We start from the raw sequence: 20231 nt of genomic DNA, 5'->3' as shown, positions 1-20231 counted from the left end.
AGTGGTTCTTGCTTACAAGGCTGTTAGTGTGACACAAATCAGCTAAAATTTTATCTGAATCACCAAAATTTGATACTGGTAGTACAGCCCTCTGAATAATTTGGTTCTGAGTCCTTAACTACAGTTTTCCTGCTTTAAAATTTTTATGGAGATGTCTCCAAACCAGAAACACCAAAATGTTATAATGGTTAATCACTGCCCCCTACTGGAAATAATGAAAAACTCATGCAGTGAGTTTTCTTGTGGCGGATACTTTGATTATGAAAACCTATTTTAAAAAATAATCCCAGGGGGGCGGGGCAAGATGGTGGAAGAGTAGGAACCTCAAGTCACCTGTCCCCACCAACTTACCTAGATAACTTTCAAATCATCCTGAAAACCTACGAATTTGGCCTGAGATTTAAAGAGAGAACAGCTGGACTGTAATAGAAGAGTTTGCGTTTCGATCAAGGTCGGAAAACAGAAAAAATAAAGAAATAAAAAAGCATCCAAGGGGGAGGGGCCCCACGAGAAGCCGGGCTAATGGGGGCAGGCAAGGCCCCCAGGACAGGAAAGCTCAGTCCCCGAGAAACAGGAACTTTACCAATATTCCCAAACAGAAAGGTGCTGGCAGGGAACTCGGGCAAGATCCCAGGAGGGGCAGTGGTGCCCCCAGGTTCCTGGGGTCACTAACGGAGGAAGTGCGACCAGGGGTAGAGCCAACCACACACCGTAGGTTGAGCTCCCTAAAGGGCTGGAGTTCGCGCCCAGCTGGGCCCCGGGAGCAGCTCAGGCGGTGGCTACACATGGAGGGAGCTGCGCTGCCCGGGAGAGTGATTCCAGCGGTGCAGGCCCCGGAGCCCAGGGAGCCTGGGGACACAGCCCAGGATCTGGCACTCCCCCGGGACAGGCGGAGACCAGAAGGACACAGAGAAGCAAGGACACTCCTGCTGCTGGGTGGCCCTAGCTGTGCAGATTGGCGCCCCTTACCCCTGAGCATCCAGACCCCTGTGGACTGGGAGGCTGCGGTAGTTACTGCTGGAGCTGACTCTAGGGCTGGAGAGCTGACCACCGCCACTGTTGTTGTTCCTCCTAGTGTCACCTTCTGCCTGGGACTGAGCCAGGCCACCAGGAAGCTGAGGCGTCACAGGATAAACAGCTCCCACTGAACCCTGCACCTGGCAGGGGTGGGGCAGCTCCCGCAGGTGCACGCCTGAGAATCAGCACAGCAGTCCCCTCTCCCAGAAGACAAGCTGGAAGAACAGAGGAAGAGCAAGTTCTTAACCAAGCAGCGCTGGAAAGCTCCAGGGAAAGTTGAGTGACTTACAGTATATAGAATCAGAGGATACCCCTCCTTATTTTTTGTTGTTTATTTGCCCATTTTTCCCCTTTTTCCTTCCTTTTCCCAGTACAACATATTTTTAGCCACTGTGCACTGAGCAAAATTACTAGCAGGAAGAAATCACCACAAAAGAAAGAATCAGAAACAGTAATCTCTCCCACAGAGTTACAGAATTTGGATTACAATTCGATGTCAGAAAGCCAATTCAGAAGCACAATTATAAAACTCATGATGGCTCTGGATAAAAGCATAAAGGAATCAAGAGACTTCATGACTGCAGAATTTAGACCTAATCAGGTTGAAATTAAAAATCAATTCAATGAGATGCAATCCAAACTGGAGGCCCTAATGACGAGGCTTAATGAGGTGGAAGAAAGAGTGAGTGACATAGAAGACAAGTTGATGGCAAGGAAGGAAGCTGAGGAAAAAAGTGAAAAACAATTAAAAGATCATGAGGATAGGTTAAGGGAAATAAATGACATCCTCAGAAGGAAGAATCTATGTTTAGTTGGGGTTCCAGACGACGCCGAAAGAGACAGAGGACCAAAGTGTATTTGAACAAATCATAGCTGAGAACTTCCCTAACTTGGGAAGTGAAACAGGCATTCATATCCAGGAGATAGAGAGATCCCCCCGTAAAATCAATAAAAACCATTCAACAGCCCGACATTTAATAGTGAAACTTGCAAATTCCAAAGATAAAGAGAAGATCCCTAAAGCAGCAAGAGACAAGAAATCCCTAACCTTTATGGGGAGAAGCATTAGATTAACAGCAGACCTCTCCACAGAGACCTGGCGGCCAGAAAGGGCTGGCAGGATATATTCAGGGTCCTAAATGAGAAGAATATGCAGCCAAGAATACTTTATCCAGCAAGGCTCTCATTCAGAATAGAAGGAGAGATAAAGAGCTTCCGAGATAGGCAGAAACTGAAAGAATTTTTCCAGCCATTCTGGAAAACTGTGTGGAGGTTCTTCAAAGAGTTAAAAATAGACCTACCCCACGACCCAACAATTGCACTGCTGGAGATTTACCCTAAAGATACAGATGCAGTGAAATGCTGGAACACCTGCACCCTGATGTTTATAGCAGCAATGTCCACAATAGCCAAACTGTGGAAGGAACCTCAGTGTCCATCAAAAGAATAATGGATAAAGAAGCTGTGGTCTATGTATACAATGGAATATTACTCAGCCATTAGAAACGACAAATACCCACCATTTGCTTCGACGTGGATGGAACTGGAGGGTATTATGCTGAGTGAAATAAATCAATTGGAGAAGGACAAACATTATATGGTCTCATTCATTTGGGGAATATAAAAATTAGTGAAAGGGAATAAAGGGGAAAGGAGAGAAAACGAGTGAAAATATCAGTGAGGGTGACAAAACCTGAGAGACACCTAACTCTGGGAAACTAAGAAGGAGTAGTGGAAAGGGAGGTGGGCAGGGGTTTGGGGTGACTGGGGGGCACTTGGTGGGATGAGCACTGGGTGTTATGCTATATGTTGGCATCTTGAACTCCAATTAAAAAAATAATTTTTTAAAAAATCCCAGAAAACTTGGGGGAATGATAATCTTAAATAAAATGGCAAGAAAAATGGAGACAAATTTGAGTAATTTAGGAGTTTAGTCAAACTAAATAATGTTCTTTCTTTTGGCTTTTCTTATCATCTTATAGATAGACAAAACTAATCTAATCTTACTGCTCCCAAACCAGCTAATAACACTCTAACCGGTTTTTTACATTTACCATTATCTATGTTGCTATAAATTAGGCAATGTAGTAACAGTAGCTTAGCATAAAGCAGAGATTGAAAGTTTTATTTCAATTATTTTTTATTGTTGATTCATGTATTTATATATTTATTTTACATACGACATACTTATATAAGCCTTAAATTATGATGATCAGTCTAAAAGAAACAGGAGTAGAAGGAGAAAATGAAGAATAATAAAATATTTGAGGCATGGAATAAATGAAAGAACTTCTCAATTTCAGCAAGAGAATGCTAGATAAAGCCCTCATTTATTGTACATAGCTGTACATAAAAATAAAAGCTGTACATATTTACAGAAAAGTGTGTTGTTTCCCCCATTTTTTAGCTTCCAAAACTGGTACGTGGTGAGTTAAGTGAGTTGCCCAAGCTCATACAGTTGGTAAATGTTGGAGTTCCTTATTCTAGATCCTTCTTTCTGCACACTCTATACTCTCTCTCTTTGTAATCTCATTTACTCTCCTTTATATTCCAGTGATTTGAAGCTTTTCTATCTGTTCATCACCTATTATTACTAGGTCACCAAAGCTCCAACAGTGACCTGTTATACAAACATCCTGCAAATATGATAGGATGTAGGCCAGTCATACATCCTTCTATTCCTGAAGAACCCTATAATTTCCATATTTACTTCTGAAGGAGGTACTTTTTCCATACTGAGTTAAAGTTTTGGCTATCAGTACTTCCCTGAAGCTTGGAAGACTTCCTTGAAGGGGCTTAGTACCATGTAATAGTGCTTCCAGTCACCATAAATAACCTAGAGTAACCTACGTCAAACAAGTAGAAGTGCGATCTTCACTTGATTAGTCTTCCTCATCATGTTCATATTGGGCAGCTAAAAACACTACTCAGGCTCTGTGTTTTCTCAGCCAGAATTTTTAAAAAGCAATAGAAGCTGTCATACCCTGAGAAATTCCCTGGCCTAAAATCTTTGTATCAGATAATAAAACTTATGCAATGCTGCAGTATTCTAATCTTCCCCATAAACTGAAAACTAGGGCATGATTGGGTGACTGCTCTCTGAGCAAGGACCCAACAAGCAGCAAAACCATAGCAAGACTCTGCTTCCCCTGGGAGGAGCTGCATGTGCATGCCACAGGAATCTACAGGTCTTGGAGACTCCAGTGGCCAGGGTGTGTGCTACAGGAGTCTGCAAAGTATGGAGAATCAAAATGAGGTTGTGTACCTGAGATAAAGATGTCTGGCTAAAGGCTATGTAAACAGAGAGTGTGGAAGGAACCCAGGGAGACAAAAGTGATTGACTACTTTTCTCTAAGGGCCCAGTGAAGAGTGAGGGCTGTGATCTTTCAACTCCAAGGCTGGGAGAGAGGCACCACAATTTAATTTTCATCCTCTAAAGAGGATTGGAAAGCCTTCAGCTAACAAAAGTCACATGAAACAATGCAGAGACCCTTACACTGAGCATAGGTCCCTGGCAAAGATGGCCCCACCTGGGCAAAAACACCTGAGAATCAGTGCAACAGGGTTCTGCCACAGAAGACAAGCAGGAATATCCAGCTAATATCAAGCTTACTGATTACACAGAACTGAAAAAATCCAGCACTAGGGGAAAACATTATTTTTTTTTGTATATTTTCTTATTGGAGTTCAATTTGCCAACATATACTATAACACCCAAGGCTCATTACATCAAGTGCCCCATTCAGTGCCTGTCACACAGTCACCCCAACCCCCTACCCAACTCCCCTTCTACTACCCCTTGTTCCTTTCCCAGAGTTAGGAGTCTCTCATGCTTTGTCACCTTCCCTGACATTTCCCACTCATTTTCTCTCCTTTCCCCTATAAACACTTTCACTATTTTTTATATTCCTATATGAGTGAAACCATATAATGATTGTCCTTCTCCAATTGACTTACTTCACTCAGAATAACACACTCCAGTTCCATCCAGGTTGAAGCAAATAGTAGGTATTCCTCATTTCCAATGGCTGAGTAATATTCCACTGTATATATATACCACTTCTTTATCCATTCATATTTCGATGGACATCGAGGCTCCTTCCACAGTTTGACTATTGTGGATGTTGCTGCTATAAATATTGGGGTGCAGGTGTCCTGCCGTTTCACTGCATCTGTATCTTTCTGGTGAATCCTCAGTAGTACAATCACTATGTTGTAGGGTAGCTCTAATTTTAACTCTTAGAGGAACCTCCACACAGTTGTCCAGAGTGGCTGCACCAGTTCACATTCCCACCAGGAGTGCAAGAGGGTTCCCCTTTCTCCACATCCTCTCCAACATTTGTTGTTTCCTGTCTTGTGAATTTTCACCATACTCACTGGTGTGGGATGGTATCTTATTGTGGTTTTGATTTGTATTTCCCTGATGGCCAGTGATGCAGAGCATTTTCTCCTGTGCTTGTTGGCCATGTCTATGTCTTCCTCTGTGAAATTTATGTTCATGTCTTGGCCCATTTCCATGGGCCATGATTGGATTGTTTGTTTCTTGGGTATTGAGCTTAATAAGTTCTTTATAGATCTTGGATACTAGCCCTTTATCTGATACCTCATTTGCAAATATCTTCTCCCATTTCTAGGTTGTCTTTGAGTTTAGTTGACTGTTTCTTTTGCTGTGCAGAAACTTTTTATCTTGATGAAGTCTCAATAATTCATTTTTGCTTTTGTTTCCCTTGTCTTTATGGATGTATCTTGCAAGAAGTTGCTGTGGCCGAGCTCAAAAAGGGTGTTGCCTGTGTTCTTCTCTAGGATTTTGATGGAATCTTGTTTCACATTTAGATCCTTCATCCATTTTGAGTTTATCTTTGTGTATGGTGCAAAAGAGTGGTCTAGTTTTATTCTTCTGCACGTGGCTGTCCAATTTTCCCAGCACCATTTATTGAAGAGACTGTTTTTTTCCCCAGAGGATCATCTTTCCTGCTTTATCAAATATTTGTTGAACATAGAGTTGAAGGGCCATTTCTGGGTTCTCTATTCTGTTCCATTGATCTATGTGTCTGTTTTTGTGCCAGTACCACACTGTCTTGATGATCACAGCTTTATAGTACTACTTGAAATATGGCATTGGGATGCCCCTGTCTGGTTTTATTTTTCAATATTCTCCTGGCTATTCCGGGTCTTTTCTGATTCCACAAAAATCTTCAGATGATTTGTTCCAACTCTCTGAAGAAAGTCCATGGTATTTAGATAGGGATTGCATTGAACGTGTAAACTGCCCTGCCTAGCATTGACATTTTCACAATATTAATTCTTTCAATCTATGAACATGGAATATTTTTCCATCTCTGTGTGTCTTCCTTAATTTCTTTCAGAAGCATTCTCTAGTTTTTAGGGTATAGATTTTTAACTGTTTAGCTTAGCTTTATTCCTTGGTATCTTATGCTTTTGGGTGCAATTGTCAATGGGATTGACTCCTTAATTTCTTTTTCTTCAGTCTTGTTGTTAGTGTATAGAAATGCCACTGATTTCTGGGCACTGATTTTGCATCCTGTCACATTGATGAATTGTTCAATGTGTTCTAGCAATCTTGGGGTGGAGTCTTTTGGGTTCTTTATGTACAGTATCATGTCATCTGCGAAGAGGGAGAGTTTGACTTCTTTGCCAATTTGAATGCCTTTTATTTCTTTTTGTTGTCTAATTGCTGAGGCTAGGACATCTAGTACTACATTCAATAATAGTGGTGAGAGTGGACATCCCTGTCATGTTCCTTATCTTAGGGGAAAGGATCTCAGTGATTCCCCATTGAGAATGATATTTGCTGTGGGCTTTTCATAGATGTCTTTTAAGATGCTTAGGAATGTTCCCTCTATCCCTACACTCTGAAGAATTTTTATCAGGAATGGATGCTGCATCTGTGTTTATCAAGAATATTGATCCTTTATGGTGGGGTCTTTGTCTGGTTTTGGAATTAAGATGATGCTGGCCTTATAGAATGAGTTTGGACGTATTACATCACTTTCTATCCTTCAGATCAACTTTAGTAGAATAGGTATTATATCTCCTTTAAATGTTTGATAGAATTCCCCAAGGAAGCCATCTGACCCTGGACTTTTGTGTCTTAGGAGGTTGTTGATGACTTCTTCAATTTCCTCCCACGTTATTGGCTTGTTCAGGTTTTCTATTTCTTCCTCTTCCCGTTTTGGTAATTTGTGGTTTTCCATAAATGCATCCATTTCTTCTAAATTGACTAATTTATTGGTGTATAGCTGCTCACAATACATTTTTAAAATCGTTTGTATTTCCCTGGTATTAGCTGTGATCTCTCGACTTTCATTCATGATTTTATTGATTCTAGTCTTTTTTCTTTTTAATAAGGCTGGCTAATGGTTTATCAATCTTACTAATTTTTCAAAGAACCAACTCCTGGCTTTGTTGATCTATTGTACAGTTCTTCTGGTCTCTATTTTATGGAGTTATGCTAGAATCTTTATTAAATTCTTCTGCTTGGTGTAGGTTTTATTTGCTGTTTTTTTCTCCAGTTCCTTTAGATGCAATGTTAGCTTGTGTCTTTGAGTTTGTCCAATTTTTTGAGGGATGCTTGTATTGCGATGTATTTCCCTTCAGCACTGTTTTTGCTGTATCCCAAAGATTTTGAACGGTTGTGTCTTCATTTCCCTTAGTTTCCATGAATCTTTTTAATTCTTTTCTAATTTCCTGGTTGACCCATTCATCTTTTGGCAGGATGGTCTTTAATCTCCACGTGTTTGAATCTCTTCTAAATTTCTTCTTGTGGTTGAGTTCAAGTTTCAAAGCATTATGGTCTGAAAATATGCAGGGGACAATCCTAAATTTTTGGTATCTGTTGAGACCTGATTTGTAACCCAGTATGTGATCTATTCTGGGGAAAGTTCCATGTGCACTTGAGAAGAATGTGAAATCAGTTGCATTTGGATGTAAAGTTCTGTAAATATCTGTAAAATCCATCTGGTTCAGTGTATCATTTAAACCTCTTGTTTCTTTGGAGATATTTTGTTTAAATAATATGTCATTTGCAGAAAGTGCCATGTTGAAATCTCCCAATATTAGTGTATTATTATCTCAGTATGTCTTAATTTTGGATATTAATTGACTGATATACTTGGCAGCTCCCACATTAGGGGCATAAATATTCATAATTGTTAGATCCTCTTTTTGGATAGATCCTTGAAGTATGATATAGTGTCCCTCTTCATCTCTTACTACAGTCTTTGGGATAAACTTTAATTTATCTGATATGAGGATTGCTACCCCTGCTTTCTTTTGCGGACCATTTGAATGGTAAATGGTTCTCCAACCTTTTATTTTTAGGCTATAGGTGTCTTTACGTCTAAAATCAGTCTCTTGTAGACAGCAAATAGATGGGTCTTGCTTTTTTATTCAGTTGGAAACCCTGCATCTTTAGATGGGATCCATTTATGGGATAATTTAGCCCATTCATGTTCAGAATAACTATCGAAAGATATAAATTTAGTGTCATCATAATACCTATTCAGTCCCTGTTTTGTGGATTATTTCTTTGGCCTTCCTCTTTCTTTTACAGGGTCCCCCTTAATATTTCTTGAACTGGTTTGGTGGTCACACATTCTTTTGTTTCTGCTTATATTGAAGCTCTTTATCTCTCCTTCTGTTCTGAATGACAGTCTTGCTGTATATAGTATTCTTGGCTGCATATTCTTCTCATTTAGGCTCAGAATATATCCTGCTAGCCCTTTCTGGCCTGCCAGGTCTCTGTGGAGAGGTCTGCTGTTATTCTAATATTTCTCCCCATATAAATTAAAAATCTCTTCTGTCTCTTGCTGTTTAAGGAGTTTCTCTTTATCTTTGGAATTTGCAAGTTTCATTATTAAATGTTGAGGTGTTGAACGGTTCTTATTGATTTTGCAGGGAACCTCTCTATCTCCTGGATCTGAATGCCTGTTTCCCTCCCTATCTTAGGGAAGTTCTCAGCTATGATTTGTTCAAATATGCTTTAAGGTCCTCTCTCCCTCTTGGCGCTCTCTGGAACCCCAATTATACATAGATGTTCCTTCTGAGGCTATCATTTATTTTCCTTAACCTTTCCTCATGTCTTTTAATTGTCTTTCTTTTTTCTTTACCTTCATTCCTTGCTATCAACTTGTCTTTTATGTCACTCACTTTTTCTTCCACCTCATTAACCCTCGTCATTAGGACCTCCAGTTTGGATTGCAATTCGTTTAATTGATTTTTAATTTCAGCCTGATTAGATCTAAGTTCTACAGTCATGAAGTCTCTTGAATCCTTTATGCTTTTTTCCAGATCCACCAGTAGCTTTATAATTGTGCTTCTGAATTGGCTTTCTGACATTGAATTGTAATCCATATTCTGTAACTCTGCGGGAGAGATGACTGTTTCTGATTCTTTATTTTGTGGTGAGTTCTTCCTTCTATTCATTTTGCTTAGTGCAGAGTGGCTGTATGAGTGTGTGGAGTGAAGAAAATCAACTAGGACTTAAGTAACTTTTCACCTGGATGATTCGGACGAGGTCAGAGACCAAAAAATGGAAACAAAGTTCAGAACAAAATAAAATAAAAGGACCACTAAAATGAAAAACAAATTTTAAAACAAAGTCTTAAAAAAATGAAAAGGCCAGGAATCCCAAAGAAGAAGAAGAAAAAAAGAAAAATGAAGAGAAAACAGCAAAAGTAAAGAGAAAAAAAAAAGAAAAATAAAGATAAGAAAGAAAAAAAAGTTGGTGGGTACTGGGAGATTGTGGTGGTGAGAAAGTTGTAGTGGAAGAAGAATGTAGTCTACCTAAGGGGTCCTAGAAGGCGATCTTCTTGTTTCTGTGTGTATTAAGTTCTGTATGTTAGAAGATGTTCAATCCTAAATTTATATAAACCAGCAATACTTGTAGAACCCAACACTGACGAGAGAAACATAAAAGAGATAAAAAAGGTGGACAGAATGGGAATGAAGAGAGAACATAATATGACAGAATGAACCAGCATGGGATATCACTTGGTTCTGGGTGCATGCTGGTCATGTTTTAGAAGGTATTAAGTTCTGCCACCGTAGAACAAAATGAGGCAGAGAAAATGAACAACACCAAAGAAAAAAAAACATATCTCGTATATCTCCCAAAATGGAATTAAGTATGTTGAAAGGAATCTAGAAGTCGAAAATATATCTAAGACATGTAATTTTAGAAATATGAAAGTCAAAACAAAAGCAACTTAAAAATGAAGAGGTAGTAAAATATTGTAGTTAAAGTGGGAAAAGAGAAAAAAATTGGAAAATTTTAGTCTGATATAAAAACGAGTTGTACTGGAAGAAAGGGGAAAAGGGAGGGGTGCCCTCTAGTTCTATATAATGTAAATCCTTCCAACTTCCCCTGTAGCTTTCTAGCGCAGCTTGGTGAAGAACTTGCTCTTCCATCCGGTCTTCTGGCAGAAGGGTCTGTAGTGCTGTTTCTCAGATGCCTGTGGCTGGGCAGAGATGCCATGCTCCCTGCCGGGTGCTGGTCTCAGTGGAAGCTGTTTACCCCCTGAGGTCTCTGTTCCCTGGCACCCTACCTCTCCCAGGCACAAAATGAAACAAGGTGGAACAACAACAATGGAGGCGGCCATGTTTCCAGCCCTGGAGTCAGCTCCCTGCTAGTAACGAATGCAGTTTCTCAGGCTGCACTGGTCTAGATGCTCCCAGGGTTGGCGCTGGTGCACTGATCTGCACAGCTTGTGGGCGCCCAGTGGCAGGAGAGTCCTCGCTGTCCTGTGCCCTACCCGCTTCTGCCTGTCCCAGGGGGAGAAGAGAGAGAAGATTCAACTTAATAAACTCATGAATGAGAAAGGAGAGACCACCACCACCAAAAAGGAGATAGAAAAGATTTTAAAAACGTATTATGGGGATCCCTGGGTGGCGCAGCGGTTTAGCGCCTGCCTTTGGCCCAGGGCGCGATCCTGGAGACCCGGGATCGAGTCCCACGTCGGGCTCCTGGTGCATGGAGCCTGCTTCTCCCTCTGCCTATGTCTCTGCCTCTCTCTCTCTCTCTGTGACTATCATAAATAAATAAAAATTAAAAAAAATTAAAAAAAAACGTATTATGAGCAGCTATATGCCAATATATTAGGCAATCTAGAAGAAACGGACACATTTCTGGAAAACCACAAACTACCAAAACTGGAACAGGAAGAAACAGAAAACCTGAATAGGCTGATAACCAGGGAGGAAATTGAAGCAGTCATCAAAAACCTCCCAAGACAAAAAGTTCAGGGCCAGATGGCTTCCCAGGCGAATTCTATCAAAAGTTTAAAGAAGAAAGGATAACTATTCTACTAAAGCTGTTTGGACAGAGAGAAAGAGATGGGGTACTTCCAAACTCATTGTATGAGGCCAGCATCACCTTAATTCCAAAACCAGACAATGGCCCCACGAAAAGGAGAATTATAGACGAATATGCCTAATGAACATGGATGCAACAATTTTCAACAAGATACTACCAATAGGATCCCACAGTACATTAAGAAGATTATTCACCATGACCAAGTGGGATTTATCCCCAGGATGCAAGGCTGGTTCAACACTCGTAAAGCAATCAATGTGATTGATCATATTAGCAAGAGAAAAAACAAAAATGATATGATCCTCTCAATAGATGCAGAGAAAGAATTTGACAAAATATAGCATCCATTCCTGATCAAAATTCTTCAGAGTGTAGGGATAGAGGGAACAGTCCCCAGCATCTTAAAAGCCATCGATGAAAAGCCCACAACAAATATCACTCTCAATAGGGAAACACTGGGAGCCTTTCCTGCAAGATCAGGAACAAGACAGGGATGTCCACCGACACCACTGCTATTCAACATAGTACTAGAAGTCATAGCCTCCTGCCAGAAATATTAAAGGGGACCCTGTAAAAGAAAGAGGAAGTCCAAGGAAACAATCCACAAAAACAGGGACTGAATAGGTATCATGATGACACTAAACTCAGATCTTTCAATAGCAACTCTGAATGTGAATGGGCTTAACGACCCCAAAAAAGGCGCAGGGTTTCAGACTGGATAAAAAAGCAGGACCCATCTATTTCCTGTCTACAAGAGACTCATTTTAGACTAAGGACACCTAAAGCCTGAAAATAAAAGGTTGGAGAACCATGTACCATTCAAATGGTCTTCAAAAGAAAGCAGGGGTAGCCATCCTTATATAAGATAAACTAAAGTTTACCCCAAAGACTGTAGTGAGAGATGAAGGACACTATACCATAATTAAAGGATCTATCCAACAAGAGGACTTAACAATCATCAATATATATGCACCGAATGTGGGAGCTGCCAAGTATATCAATCAAATAATACCAAAGTTAAGACATACTTAGATAATAATACACTTATACTTGGTGACTTCAATGTAGTGCTTTCTACAATAGACAGGTCTTCTAAGAACAACATCTCCAAAGAAACAAGAGCTTTAAATGATACACTGGACCAGATGGATTTGACAGATATCTACAGAACTTTACATCCAAATGCAACTGAATACACATTCTTCTCAAGTGCACATGGAACTTTCTCCAGAATAGACCACATACTGGGTCACTAATCAGTTCTTAATCAATACCAAAAGATTGGGATCGTTCCCTGTGTATTTTCAGATCCTAAGGCTATGGAATTAGAACTAAATCACAAAAGGAAGTTTGGAAAGATTTCAAACACGTGGAGGTTAAGGACCATCCTGCTAAAAGATGAAATCTCAACCAGGAAATTAGAGAAGAAATAAAAAATTCATCGAAAGCAATGAGAATGAAGATACAACAACTCAAAATCTGTGGGATACATCAAAAGCAGTCCTGAGGGGTCTAATACATCGCAATACAAGCGTCCATCCAAAAACTGGAAAAAACTCAAATACAAAAGCTAACCTTGCACCTAAAGGAGCTAGAGAAAAAAACAGCAAATAGATCCTACAAGCAGCAGACAAAAAGAGTTAATAAAGATTCGAGCAGAACTCAATGAAATCAGGACCAGAAGAACTGTAGAACAGATGAACAAAATCAGGAGTTGGTTCCTCGAAAGAATTAGTAAAATAGATAAACCATTTGACAGCCTTATTAGAAAGAAGAGAGAAAAGATTCAAATTAATAAAATCATGAATGAGAAAGGAGAGATCACTACCAACACCGAGGAAATACAAATGATTTTAAAAACATATTATGAGCAGCTATACGCCAATAAATTAGGCAATATAGAAGAAATGGACGCATTTCTGGAAAACCACAAACTACCAAAACTGGAACAGAAGAAATAGAAAATCTGAACAGGCCCATAACCAGGGAGAAAATTGAAGTAGTCATCAAAAACCTCCCAAGACACAAAACCAGGGCCAGATGGCTTCCCTGGGGAATTCTTTTAAACATTTAAAGAAGAAAGCATACTTATTCTACTAAAGCTGTTTGGACAGAGAGAATGAGATCAGGTACTTCCAAACTCGTTGTATGATACCAGCATCACCCTAATTCCACAACCAGACAAAGGCCCCACCTAAAAGGAGAATTATAGACCAATATATCTGATGAACATGGATGCAAAAATTCTCAACAAGATCCTAGCCAATAGGATCCAACAATACATTAAGAAGATTATTCAGGAGGACCAAGTGGGATTTATCCCCGGGATGCAAGGCTGGTTCAACACCCGTAAAGCAATCAATGTGATTGATCATATTAGCAAGAGAAAAATCAAGACCATATGATCCTCTCAATAGATGCGGAGAAGCATTGGACAAAATACAGCATCCATTCCTGATCAAAACTCTTCAGAGTGTAGGGATAGAGGGAACATTCCTCAACATCTTAAAAGCTATCTACCAAAAGCCCACAACAAATATCATTCTCAAGGGGGAAACACTGGGAGCCTTTGCCCTAAGATCAGGAACAAGACAGGATGTCCACTTTCACCACTGCTATTCAACATAGTACTAGAAGTCCTAGCCTCAGCAATCAGGCAACAAAAGAAATAAAAGGCATTCAAATTGGCAAAGAAGAAGTCAACCTCTCCCTCTTCACAGATGACATGATACTCTACATAGAAAACCCAAAAGCCTCCACCCTAAGATTGCTAGAACTCATACAGCAATTTGGCAGTGTGGCAGGATACAAAATCAATGCCCAGAAGCCAGTGGCATTTCTATACACTAACAATGAGACTGAAGAAAGAGAAATTAAGGAGTCAATCCCATTGACAATTGCACCCAAAAGCATAAGATACTTAGGAATAAACCTAACCAAAGAGGTAAAGGATCTATACACTAAAAGCTATAGAACTCTTCTGAAAGAAATTGAGGAAGACACAAAGAGATGGAAAAATATTCCATGCTCATGGATTGGAAGAGCTAACATTGTGTAAATGTCAATGTTACCCAGGGCAATTTACACATTTAATGCAATCCTTATCATAATACCATGGACTTTCTTCAGAGAGTTGGAACAAATTATTTTAAGATTAGTGTGGAATCAGAAAAGACCTGGAATAGCCTGGGGAATATTAAGAGAAAACCATAGCTGGGGGCATCACAATGCCAGACTTCAGGTTGTACTACAAAGCTATGGTCATCAAGACAGTATGGTACTGGCACAAAAACAGACACATAGATCAATGTAACAGAATAGATAATCCATAAGTGGACCCTCAACTTTATGGTCAACTAATATTCGAGAAAGTAGGAAAGACTATCCACTGGAAAAAAAGACAGTCTCTTCAATAAATGGTGCTGGGAAAATTGGACATCCACATGCATAAGAATGAAACTAGACCACTCTCTTTCACCATACACAAAGATAAACTCAAAATGGATGAAAGATATACATGTGAGACAAGATTCCATCAAAATCCTAGAGGAGAACACAGGCACCACCATTTTGCACTCAGCCACAGCAACTTCTTGCAAGATACATCCATGAAAACAAGAGAAACAAAAGCAAAAATTAATTATTGGGACTTATTCAAGGTAAAAAGTTTCTTCATAGCACAGAAACAGTCAATAAATCTAAAAGACAATCTACAGAATGGGAGAAGATATTTGCAAATGACGTATCAGATAAAGGGCTAGTATCCAAGATCTATAGAGAACTTATTAAACTCAACAGCAAAGAAACAAACAATCCAATCATGAAATGGGCCAAAGACATGATTAGAAATTTCACAGAGGAAGACATAGACCTGCCCAACAAGCACATGGGAAAATGCTGTGCACACTGGCTATCAGGGAAATACAAATCAAAACCACAATGAGATACCACCTCAAGCCAGTGAGAATGGTGAAAATTCACAAGACAGGAAACAGCAAATGTTGCAGAGGATGTGTAGAAAGGAGAACCCTTTTATACTGTTGGTGGGAATGTGAACTGGTGCAGCCACTCTGGCACACTGTGTGGAGGTTCCTCAAAGAGTTAAAAATAGATCTGCCCTACAACCCAGCAATTGTATTGGTGGGTATTTACCCCAAAGATACAGATGCAGTGAAATGCTGGGAAACCTGCACCCCGATGCAGCAATGTCAACAATAGACAAACTGTGGAAGGATCCTCGGTGTCCATCGAAAGATGAATGGATAAAGAAGATGTGGTCTATGTATACAATGGAATACTACTCAGCCATTAGAAGCGACAAATACCCACCATTTGCTTTGAGGTGGATGGAACTAGAGGGTGTTATGCTGAGTGAAATAAGTCAATCGAAGAAGGATAAACATTACATGGTCTCATTAATTTGGGGTATAAAAAATAGTGAAAGGAAATAAAGGGGAAAGAAGAGAAAATGATTGAAAATATCAGTGAGAGTGACAAAACATGAGAGACACCTAACTCTTGGAAATGAACAAGGGATAGTGGCAGGGGAGGTGGAAGGGGGGTTGGGATGACTGGGTGATGGGCACTGAGGGAGGAACTTGGCAGGATGAGCACTGGGTGTTATGCTATATGTTAGTAAATTGAACTCCAATAATAAAATTAAAAAAAAGACAAAGGTAGCCTACAGATGTAGAAATATAAGGCTGTCACCAGACTTAACTACAGAGATATGGCAGGCCAGAAAGAATTGGCATGATATATTCAGGGTACTAAATGAGAAAAATATGTATCCAAGAATACTTTATCCACCAAGGGTGATATTCAGAGTAGAAGGACAGATAAAGAGCTTCAAGCTCAAAACAAAACTAAAAGAATTTGTGATCACTAAACCAGTTCTTTAAGAAATATTAAAGTAGATTGTTTAAGCAAAGAGAGAGTCCAAAAGTAACTTAGAACAGGAAGGAACAGAAACAATATATAGAAACAATGACTTTACTGGAATTATAATGGCACTAAATTCATATCTTTCAATAGTTATTCCAAATATAAATGGGCTAAATGATCTAATCGAAAGACCCTGTATATCAGGTTAGATAAAAAGCCAGACCCATCAATATGTTGTCTACAAGAGACTCATTTTAGATACAAAGACACCTCCAGATCAAAAGTGAGGGTGTGGAGAACCATTTATCATGCTAATGGACATAAAAAGAAAGCTAGGGGAGCATTCCTTATATTAGACAAATTTGATTTTAAATCAAAGATTGCAATAAGAGATGAAGAGGGACACAATATCATACTTGCAGAGAATTTATCTAACAAGAAGATCCAACAATTGTAAATATTTATGCTTCTATTTGGGAGCAGCCAATTATATTAAACCATTTGATCACAAAATTAAAGAAACACATTGATAATAATACAAGAATAGTAGAGGACTTTAACACCCCACTCATATCAATGGGCAGATCATCTAAGTAGAAAATTAGCTAGGAAACAAGGGCTTTGAATGACACATTGGACCAGATGGATTCCACAGATATATAGAAAGCATTCCATCCTAAAGCAGCAGAATACACATTCTTCTTGACTACACACAGAACATTCTCCAGGATAGAATACATATTGGATCATAAATTAGGTCTCAACTGGTACCAAATGATTGGAATTATTCCCTGCATATTTTCAGACCACAATGCTTTGAATTGTTAACTCAATTAGAAGAGGAAATTTGGAAGGAACTGAAATACCTGGAGGTTAAAGAGCATCCTAGTAAAGAATGAATGAGTCAACCAGGAAATTAAAAATAATTTTAAAAATTAATGGAAAATATAAAACTGAAAATGCAACTATTCAAAACCTTTGGGGTGAATCAAAGGAAGTTCTAAGAGGGAAGTACCTAGCAATACAAGCCTTTCTCAAGAAACAAGGGATGTCTCAAATACACAACTTAATGATACACCTAAAGGAACTGGGGGAGAGAAGAGCAAATAAAGCCTAAACCCAGCAGAAGATGAGAAATAATAAAGATTGGGGCATAAATCAATCAAATAGAAAGAAAAAAACAGCAGATCAACAAAACTAGGAGCTGGTTCTTTGAAAGGATTAATAAGATCAATAAACCTCTAGCCACACTTATCAAAAAAAAAGAGAAAGGACCCAAATGAATAAAATCATGGATGAAACAGGAGAGATCATGACCAACACCAAGGAAATACAATTTTAAGAAAATATTATGAGCTACTATATTCCACAAATTAGGTGATCTAGAAGAACTGAATGCAATCATAAAACATATAAATTATCAAAATTGAAACATGAAGAAATAGAAAGCCTGAAAAGACCCATAACCAGCAGGGAGATTGAAACAGTAATAAAAAAATCTCCCAACAAATAAGACTCCAGTGCCAGATGGCTTTCCAGCGGAATTCTACCAAACATTGAAAGAATAGTTAATACCTACATTTCTGAAGCTGTTTCAAAAGATAGAAATGGAAGAAAAATTGCCAAACACTTTCCATGAGGACAGCATTACCTTGATTCCAAAACCAAACAAAGATCCCACCAAAAAGGGGAATTGCATGCCAATATCTCTGATAACCATAGGTGTCAAACCTCTCACCAAGAACCTAGCCAATAGGGTCCAACAGTACATTAAGAGAATTATTCACCACAACCACAATAATTCACAACTATGCATTCACAGCCCAGCATTCCTGGGCTGCAAGGGTGGTTCAACATCCACAAATCAATCAATGTGATATAGTACATTAATAAAAGAAAGGACAAGAATCATATGATCCTCTCAACAGATACAGAAAAAGCATTTGACAAAGTACAGCATCCTTTCTTGATTAAAATTCTCCACAGTGTAGAGATGTAGGGAATATACCTCAATATCATGAAAGCCATCTATGAAAAGCCCACAACAAATATCATTCTCAATGAGGAAAAACTGAGAGCTTTTCCCCAAAAGTCATGAACATGACAGGGGATGTCCTGTATCACCATTGTTGTTCAACATAGCACTAGAAGTCCTGGCCTCAGCAATCAGACAAAAAGAAGAAAGAAAAAAAAGCTGAAATGCATCCAAATTGGCAAAGAAGAAGTCAAACTCTCACTCTTGGCAGATGACATTATACTCTATGTGGAAAACACAAAAGACTCCACACCAAAATTTCTACTCATACAGGTATTCAGCAATGTGGCAGGATACAAAATCAATGCACAAAAATCAGGTATATTTCTATATACTAACAATGAAACAGAAGAAAGAGAAATTAAGGAATCAATTCAATTACAATCGCACCAAAACCATAAGATACCTAGGAATAAACCTAATTAAAGAGGTCAAGGATCTGTACTCTGAAAACTACGGAACAGTCATGAAAGGAATTGAGGAAGACACAAAGAAATGGAAAAGCTTTCCATGCTCACAGATCAGAAGAACATATATTTTTTAAATGTCTATGCTTCCCAGAGTGATCTATACATTCAATGCATAAATAAATAAATCCCTATTAAATACTGTCAACACTTCACAGAGCTGGAAGAAATAATCCTAAAATTTGTATGAAACCAGAAAAGATCCTGAATAGAAAAAGGAATGTTGAAAAAGAAAACCAAAGCTGGTGGCATCACAATGCCAGACCTCAAGCTATATTACAAAGCTGTACTTATCAAGACATTATGGTAGTAGCATAAAAACAGACACATAGACCAATGGAACAGATTAGAGAGCCCAGAAATGAACCCTCAACTCTATGGTCAACTAATCTTTGACAAAGCAGGAAAGAATATCCAGTGGAAAAAAAGGACAGTCTCTTCAACAAATAGTGTCAGAAAAATTGGACATCCATATGCAGAAGAATGAAAGTGTACCATTTTCTTACACCATACACAAAAATAAACACAAAATGGATGAAAGTCCTAAATGTGAGACAGGGATCTACCAAAAGCCTAGAAGAGAACATAGGCATCAACCTTTTATGACCTTCGCTGCAGCAACATCTAGCTAGACACATCCCCAAAGGCAAGGAAAACAATGGCAAAAACTAGCTATTGGAACTTCATCAAGATAAAACATTTTCTGCAACAAAGGAAACAGTCAATAAAGCCTAAAGACAACCTACAGAATGGGAGAATATATTTGCAAATCTCTTATCAGATAAAAGGTTAGTATCCAAAATCTATGAAGAACTTATCAAACTCAATGCCAAAAGAACAAATAATCCAGTAAGGCAATGGGAAGAAGACATGAACAGACATTTCTCCAAAGAAGATATACAAATGGCCAACAGGTACATGAAAAAATGCTCAGCATCAGTCAGCATCAGGGAAATACAAATAAAAACTACAATGAGATACCACTTCACACCAGTCAGAATGGCTAAAATTAACAACTCAGGGAAAAAAAACAAATGTTGGAGAGGATGCAGAGAAAGGTGAACCCTCTTACACTGCTGGTGGGCATACAAGCTGGTAGAGAGCCACTCTGTTACAGTATGGAGGTTTCTCAAAAAGTTAAAAATAAAGCTACTCTAAAACCCAGCAATTATACTACTAGGTATATACCCCAAAGATACAGATGTACTGATCTGAATGGGCATCTGCAACCCAATGTTTATAGAAACGATGTCCACAAGAGCCAAACTATGGAAAGAATCCAGATGTCCATTGACAAATGAATGGATAAAGAAGATGTGGTACATATACACAACAGAATATCACTCAGCCATCAATAAAACGAACTCTTGCCATTTGCAACGACATGGATGGAAGTAGAGGGTATTATGCTAAGCAAAATTAATTAAAAAAGGAAGACAATTATCATATGATTTCACTCATATGTGGAATTCAAGAAACAAAAGAGAGGAGCATA

This window comes from Canis lupus, chromosome X (genome assembly GCF_011100685.1).
Source record: "Canis lupus familiaris isolate Mischka breed German Shepherd chromosome X, alternate assembly UU_Cfam_GSD_1.0, whole genome shotgun sequence".
In the NCBI taxonomy this organism is placed as follows: domain Eukaryota; kingdom Metazoa; phylum Chordata; class Mammalia; order Carnivora; family Canidae; genus Canis; species Canis lupus.
The sequence above is the reverse complement of the archived record's forward strand: the minus strand, read 5'-3'. Positions refer to the sequence as shown.